This window comes from Triticum aestivum, chromosome 1A (assembly GCF_018294505.1).
Source record: "Triticum aestivum cultivar Chinese Spring chromosome 1A, IWGSC CS RefSeq v2.1, whole genome shotgun sequence".
NCBI classification, from domain to species: Eukaryota; Viridiplantae; Streptophyta; class Magnoliopsida; order Poales; family Poaceae; genus Triticum; species Triticum aestivum.
The window spans coordinates 361,252,712-361,260,985 of record NC_057794.1 but is presented as its reverse complement, the minus strand read 5'-3'; positions in this window follow the sequence as shown (position 1 = coordinate 361,260,985).

The window sequence follows — 8,274 nt, the reverse complement described above, 5'->3', positions numbered from 1 at the left end:
GAGCTGGGCGAATGTGGGGATGGATCGGGCGCTCGACGGCGGTCACGCCCGTACCCGCAGCTCCTCGGGAGGTGGCCGGACGACATCGTCCCCTTCATCTCCGGCGACCGCATGCTTCAGGCACCGGCGAAGTCGACGATCCCGGCGATGATTGGGCCGAGGAAGTGGTCGAGGAGGATCAATGGAGGAAGAGGAACTCGATGGTAGTGGTGCTCGAGTGGAGATGCACTGGAGGAGTTGGGCCAGAGCAGAGGCCACGTGGAGAGGCACCTCGCCGGAGAGGAGGAAGAGGGCTCGCTGGCCTCGCTGTTGGACTCCAGAGAGTGATTGGGATGCAGAGAGGTGGAGGGGCAAAGAGAAACGAGCTCCGTGGTGGCTTAAATAGGCAGGGCGAAGGGTCCAGAGCTCGGGTGCCACCATGGGCACATGGGCCTGCTCTGGCGATGGCTGGGAGTGTCACGGGAGCGAGGGAGAGGATGGGAGAGCGCAGGGAAGGAAGAGGACGAGCGACGAACAGAGCCGGTCGGGGCACTGTTCGCCCATGTGCACGCGGCGGCTAGCGTCGACAAGGAAGGTGCCGGAGGAGGGAGGCTTCTAGAGCGAAGACAATGCCACGAGGAAACTGCTAGACATGCTCACGCGCACGAAGACGACCAGAGGCGAAGTGACTCGAGCAAAATAGCGCTCTGGACGCGGACTCGACCTGCAGAGTGCGTGCACAGGTGCCAAACCGCGTGGTCACCACCTGGCATGGCAAGGAGAGGACAAGAGGGGCTGGAAAACCTTGTCTGGTGGCTAGTCCTTGCTCCCCAAGGTAGCCCAGAGGTGAAATATCAAGAGAAGGAGCCAAGGAGAGATGTGAGGATTCGATGAAAGTTTGTTGTAGCAAACTTGATCATGTTACTGTGATCAACAAGGAGAAGCTAAGGGCCAAAGATGATGTCTAGGGTGTTTAGCATAGGGAGGACTATCATCCTGTGGAGTTAGACAAGAAACGGAGCACAAATTAACACAGTTGCTTTTCAACTGCAATTTAGGTCCAGAAAAGAGAATAGGATGATGCTCTCACATGGTGCATTGGGTTAGGCTGAAATTTGGTAGATCATGATGATTTAGACATATAAAGATGCCGTAAAAATTTCATACCATTTAGACTTGCAAAATGGTATTTCCTTCAGAGCTATCCTCTCTGTCCAGAAACTTGAGATAGTTTTGGAGAGAAGGGATATTGGTAGGAGCATGATCTGGTAATTTCTCAGAATTAATGAAGCAATATAGAATATACTTGCTTCACAACCTAAAAATATTAACAGAATCAAAGATTTGATCATGTGCTCACATAGATCAAGGGATGGAGCTGAAAATTGGTAGAGTGTGATAATATGAGCACATGAAGAAGGATGCAAAGTTTCAACTCGTTTTGATAACCCTAGCTAGTACTTCCTTCACAATAGCTTCTATGTGACAAAAACTTGGAAAAATTCCCGAGGAAGATTGGCTAGGTAAATGAAGTTGAATTTTGGCATGAGGCAATTATTTTGATGAAAGAGCATGCCAAAAAGTTTGGGTGCAAGAAAGAAAAGATAGGTGGCACTTCCTTCACAGAAAGCCACTATGAACAGAAATGAAGAAATAATATCGGGGAATTATTTTTGGGCTAGGAAAGGAAAGTTTGGGCATATTTGTGCAATATATGACCCAACGAAATTATGAGAATTATTTGGAAATTTTGGGAGTGACAGAAATATAGGTTGCTTCACAACCTAGGGAAAATAGGATTATTCTATTAATAGAAAAAGAAATGTTCCTTAGAAAATAATTTTGGGGTTGGGCTAGAATGGAAATGACATGGTATTGGGAAAGATTTGAGAATGATGAGCCACTCGAGAGAAGAAAAGATGATGATCTCCCAGGTTTCAAGTCCAAAGAACTGCTCCAAAAAGAAAAACGGAACAAAACCCAAATAAATCAATAGAAAAAGAAAGGGCCAAAAACCAGGGTATTACACCACCCCGGGGCGGTCGGCCTCCATGAGCGCCGCTGGGGGCTGCGCCACCCGTACCAAGGGTTCATCCGCCGGTCATGTTGACCGGCTAACCTAGAGAGTCTTTTTCCCGAGCCATTGCTCCGGATTTCTCTCTCTCTCTCTCTCTCTCTCGCCGGTCGTTTTGATTGGCGTTTTCATTTTGGTTTTTCGATCTATGCTTGATCGGTTTGCGTCGCCCGCCGCCGCCACCGCCGTCGACACCAACGCGCCTCTACTCCGACCCCGGCGCGACCGGCCGGCCTCTCCTCCGACCCGACGGTCACGCGTGCCGAGGCGGCCCGTCAGGGCCACCCGCCGTCCATGCATCGGCCCGCCCGTCGCCTTGCGCCGGCTGTTGCCGCCCTACTCCGATAGGTCTCCTGCATCGCCCCAACCCAGTGGCCTCACACGATGCGGCGGTCCATCACGGCCGCCGTTCGCACACTGGCCTGCCCGTCGATCCACGCCGTCCATCGCCACCCGTCGCCACCTCGTCTACACGACAGCCCTGCAGTGTTCCTCGCCGGCCTCGTCCCCAGCTGCGTCGGACCGGCTGCGTCAGGCTGGTCGGCTACCTTGAGCTCAGGCGCCGCTGCTTCGTTGGTCGCTCGAGCCTCACTGGCCGGGCGTCGGCGCTACTATGCCAGCCTAGGTGCCAGTGCTGACACGCTCGTCCGCATGATGCCCCACGATGTCCGTCATTATCGGGCTCATCTTGGACTCCGTCGCCACCCCGCCTCAACCGAGCGGTGTCCCCGACCTCACGCGCGATCGGTTGATCACTGGCTCTTCGCCGCTATCCGCCTCATATACACCGCGTGACCGACCTGGCCCGTGGGTTGCGCATGCATCCGAAGGTCCTGTGAATATCATCCTCAAGTTCAGCGCGCCCCTCCACCGATTGAGCAACGGGATGCCGCTGCATCGCCCCGTCGGGCCGACGCGACACCGCCCCACAATTCTCCTCACGGTTGCATCGACTCGCGCGTCGCCCCTTCAGGCCGTAGTGCTATGTGGTCCCCCCACCGCCCGAGGCCGTCCCTATGGTTGCATCGACCCGCGCTCCGCCGCTGTGCCGCCCCTTCGGGCTATAGCGCCGTGGCCCGCGGTCCCTGCTGCCGCCCTAAGGTCTTCCCACCGTCGCCCCTTCCCTCCTGCTGCCGCTGCTGCATCGCCCCTTCGGGCTGTAGCGCTGCGGCCCATGGTCCACCGCCATCCCCACGCGTCGACCTCTCGTGGTATGTGCTACCTCTTGAGCACTCTGTTGGTTTTTCCCTTGAAGAGGAAAGGCTGATGCAACAAAGTAGCGTAAGTATTTCCCTCAGTTTTTGAGAACCAAGGTATCAATCCAGTAGGAGATCACGCTCAAGTCCCAGGCACCTACATAAACAAATAAGAACCTCACAACCAACGCGATAAAGGGGTTGTCAAGCCCTTCATGGTCACTTACGAGAGTGAGATCTGATAGACATGATAAGATAATATTTTTCGTATTTTTATGATAAAGATGCAAAGAAAAATAAAAGGCAAAAGAAATAAATAAGTATTGGAAGATTAATATGATGAAAGATAGACCCGGGGGCCATAGATTTCACTAGTGGCTTCTCTCAAGAGCATAAGTATTACGGTGGGTAAACGAATTACTATCGAGCAATTAATAGAATCGAGCATAGTTATGAGAATATCTAGGTACGATCATGTATATCGGCATCACGTCCGAGACAAGTAGACTGAAACGATTCTGCATCTACTACTATTACTCCACACATCGACTGCTATCCAACATGCATCTAGAGTATTAAGTTCATAAGAACAGAGTAATGCTTTAAGGAAGATGACATGATGTAGAGGGATAAATTCATGCAATATGATATAAACCCCATCTTTTTATCCTTGATGGCAACAATACAATATGTGTCGGTTCCCTTTTTGTCACTGGGATCGAGCACCGCAAGATTGAACCCAAAGCTAAGCACTTCTCCCATAGTCCAATTGCAAGAAAGATCAATCTAGTAGGCCAAACCAAACTGATAATTCGAAGAGACTAGCAAATATAAACCAATCATACATAAAATAATTCAGAGGAGAATTAAATATTGTTCATAGATAATTTGGATCATGAACCCACAATTCATCTGATCTCGACAAACACACCGCAAAAGAAGATTACATCGAATAGATCTCCAAGAGAATCGAGGAGAACTTTGTATTGAGATCCAAACAAAGACAATAAGCCATCTAGCTAATAACTATGGACCCGTAGGTATGAAATAAACTACTCACGCATCACCGGAGAGGCCATGGAGTTGATGTAGAGGCCCTCCATGATCAATGCCCCCTCCGGCGGAGCTCCGGAAAAGGCCCCAAGATGGGATCTCTCAGGTACATAAGGTTGTGGCGGTGGAATTAGGTTTTCGTGGTGCTCCTGGATGTTTGGGGGGTACGTGGACTTGTATAGGAGGAAGAAGTACGTCGGTGGAGCAACGGAGGGCCCGCGAGGGTGGAGGGCACGCCGGGGGGGGGGGGGGTAGGCGCGCCCCCCCTGCCTCGTGCCTTCCTCCCTTGTTTCTTGACGCCCACTCCAAGTCTCCTGGATCATGTTTGTTGAGAAAATCACGTTCCCAAAGGTTTCATTTCTTTTGGACTCCGTTTGATATCCTTTTCGACGAAACCCTAAAATAGGCAAAAAAACATCAATTTGGGTTGGGCTTCTGGTTAGTAGGTTAGTCCCAAAAATGATATAAAAGTGTAAAATAAAGCCCATTGACATCCAAAATAGATAATATAAGAGCATGGAGCAATCAAAAATTATAGATACGTTGGAGATGTATCAAGCATCCCCAAGCTTAATTCTTACTCGTCCTCAAGTAGGTAAATGATAAAAGAAGAATTTTTGATGTGGAATGCTTTCTAATATATTTCTCAATGTATTTTTTCTTTATTGTGGCATTAATGTTCAGATCCGAAAGATTCAAGATAAAAGTTTAAAATTGACATAGAAATAATAATACTTCAAGCATACTAACTAAGCAATTATGTCTTCTCAAAATAACATGGCCAAAGAAAGTTATCCCTACAAAATCATATAGTCTGGCTATGCTCTATCTTCACCACACAAAATATTTAAATCATGCACAACCCCGATGACAAGCCAAGCAATTGTTTCATACTTTTGATGTTCTCAAACTTTTTCAATCTTCACACAATACATGAGCGTGATCCATGGATATAGCACTATATGTGGAATAGAATGGTGGTTGTGGAGAAGACAAAAAGGAGAAGATAGTCTCACATCAACTAGGCATATCAATTTGCTATGGAGATGCCCACCATTAATAGATATCAATGTGAGTGAGTAGGGATTGCCATGCAACGGATGCACTAGATCTATAAGTATATGAAAGCTCAACAAATGAAACTAAGTGGGTGTGCATCCAACTTGCTTGCTCATGAAGACCTAGGGCATTTTGAGGAAGCCCATCACTGGAATATACAAGCCAAGTTCTATAATGAAAAATTCCCACTAGTATATGAAAGTGATAACATAGGAGACTCTCTATCATGAAGATCATGGTGCTACTTTGAAGCACAAGTGTGGAAAAAGGATAGCAGCATTGTCCCTTCTCTCTTTTTCTCTCATTTTTTATTTGGGCCTTCTTTTTTTGCCTCTTTTCTTTTTTTAGTCTGGAGTCTCATCCCGACTTGTGGGGGAATCATAGTCTCCATCATCCTTTCCCCACTTGGGACAATGCTCTAATAATGATGATCATCACACTTTATTCACTTACAACTCAAGAATTACAACTCAATACTTAGAACAAAATATGACTCTCTGTGAATGCCTCTGGTGGTGTACCGGGATGTGCAATGATGCATGAGTGACATGTATGAAGAATTGTGAATGGTGGCTTTGCCACAAATATGATGTCAACTACATGATCATGCAAGCAATATGACAATGATGAAGTGTGTCATAATAACGGAACGGTGGAAAGTTGCATGGCAATATATCTCGGAATGGCTATGGAAATGCCATAATAGGTAGGTATGGTGGCTGTTTTGAGGAAGGTATATAGTGGGTTTATGGTACCGGCAAAAGTTGCACGATACTAGAGAGGCTAGCAATGGTGGGAGGGTGAGAGTGCGTATAATCCATGGACTCAACGTTAGTCATAAAGAACTCACATACTTATTGCAAAAATCTATTAGTTATCAAAACAAAGTATTACACACATGCTCCTAGGTGGGTAGATTGGTAGGAAAAGACCATCGCTCGTCCCTGATCGCCACTCATAAGGAAGACAATCAATAAATAAATCATGCTCCGACGTCATCACATAACGGTTCACCATACGTGCATGCTACGGGAATCACAAACTTTAACACAAGTATTTCTCAAATTTGCAACTACTCAACTAGCATGACTCTAATATCACCATCTCCATATCTCAAAACAATTATCAAGTATCAAACTTCTCATAGTATTCAATGAACTTCTATGGAAGTTTTTATATTATAGCAAATTTCCATGTTGTTCTAAAGGACTCTCAAAATAATATAAGTGAAGCATGAGAGAACAGTAGTTTCTATAAAACAAATCCACCACTGTGCTCTAAAAGATATAAGTGAAGCACTAGAGCATAAACTATATAGCTCAAAAGATACAAGTGAAGCACATAGAGTATTCTAATAAATTTCAAATTATGTGAGTCTCTATCAAAAGGTGTGTACAGCAAGGATGATTGTGGTAAACTAAAAATAAAAGACTCAAATCATACAAGACGCTCCAAGCGAAACGTATGTCATGTGGTGAATAAAAATATAGCTCCAAGTAAAGTTCCCGATAGACGAAGACGAAAGAGGGGATGCCTTCCGGGGCATCCCCAAGCTTAGGATTTTTGGTGTCCTTGAATTTCACCTTTGGGTGCCATGGGAATCCCCAAGCTTAGGCTCTTGCCACTCCTTGTTCCATAATCCATCAAATCTTTACCCAAAACTTGAAAACTTCACAACACAAAACTCAAAATAGAAAATCTCGTGAGCTCTGTTAGCGAAAGAAAACAAAACACCACTTCAAGGTACTGTAATGAACTCATTATTTATTTATATTGGTGTTAAACCTACTGTATTTCAACTTCTCTATGGTTTATAAACTCTTTTACTAGCCATAGATTCATCAAAATAAGCAAACAACACATGAAAAACAGAATCTGTCAAAAACAGAACAGTCTGTAGTAATCTGTAGCTAACGCACACTATGTGTAACATCCCAAATTTTCAATTTGGAATGTTATACATTAGATCATCATGCATACCTTATTTTGCATTTTGGTCGATCCTAGAAATTTCACGCAACTCAAGGACCTTCGGAGAGAGTTGGAGATTTCGTTATTTTCATATTTGAGAGTTTTCTCGAATTTGAAAAGAGGATCATTTGATTTATTTATTTCATCTTCAATTATTTTCCGATATCAAAAAAATATATAAGAGAGGGAATAATATGACTTTTCCAAATTGAGGAAAAATGAAGATTTAATAAATAGATCAAATTTTGTTTTCCGGTGTTTATTCGCATTTTATTTGGATAGGGAAAAATGCGTGTTTTCAAAAATTGCATTTTAGGTGCGGAGAAAAGTTCATTTTGTTCGGCTCATTTTTAGGAGTCGGGGAAAATTTACTTTAGATTTTTCGGAGTTCGTTTAGTTCTCTTTTTGTTTTTTTCTCTGCGCGCGGAACCAGTTTAAAAAAAAGAAGGAATCCCGCCAGGCCAGCCGGGCCAAAGGCCCAGCCAGCCGGCCACCCCAGCCTCCCGCGCGCCAGCGCCAGGCAGGCAGCGCCGCCGCCTCGCTCTAAGCCGAGTCCGGCTTGGACTCTGGCCGGTAGCCCCCTCTTTCCTTTGTTTCGTTTTCTTTTTCCTATTTCCTAGTCTATTTCTTGTCCCCTACCCCAAGTAATCTCTCCCCACACCTATATAAATACCCCCATAGACCCCCCCTCTCCTCACACCAAAACCCAAACCCCCTCTCCTCCCCAAGCCGCGCCCCACCCCGCGCCCCTCACCCGCCGCCCCGCGCCCCTCACCCGCCGCCACCGCCCCTATAGCGCCGCCGCCACCCTAGCACGCCGCCGTCGCCACCGTTCGCCCCGCCTCGCCGGAGGTAGCCCCGCGCCTCTCTTTTTCTTCCCCGCGGTTCGGTTCTTTTAAAGGAAACCGTTCCGGTTTTTATTTTCCGGTTTTTCTCTCCGAT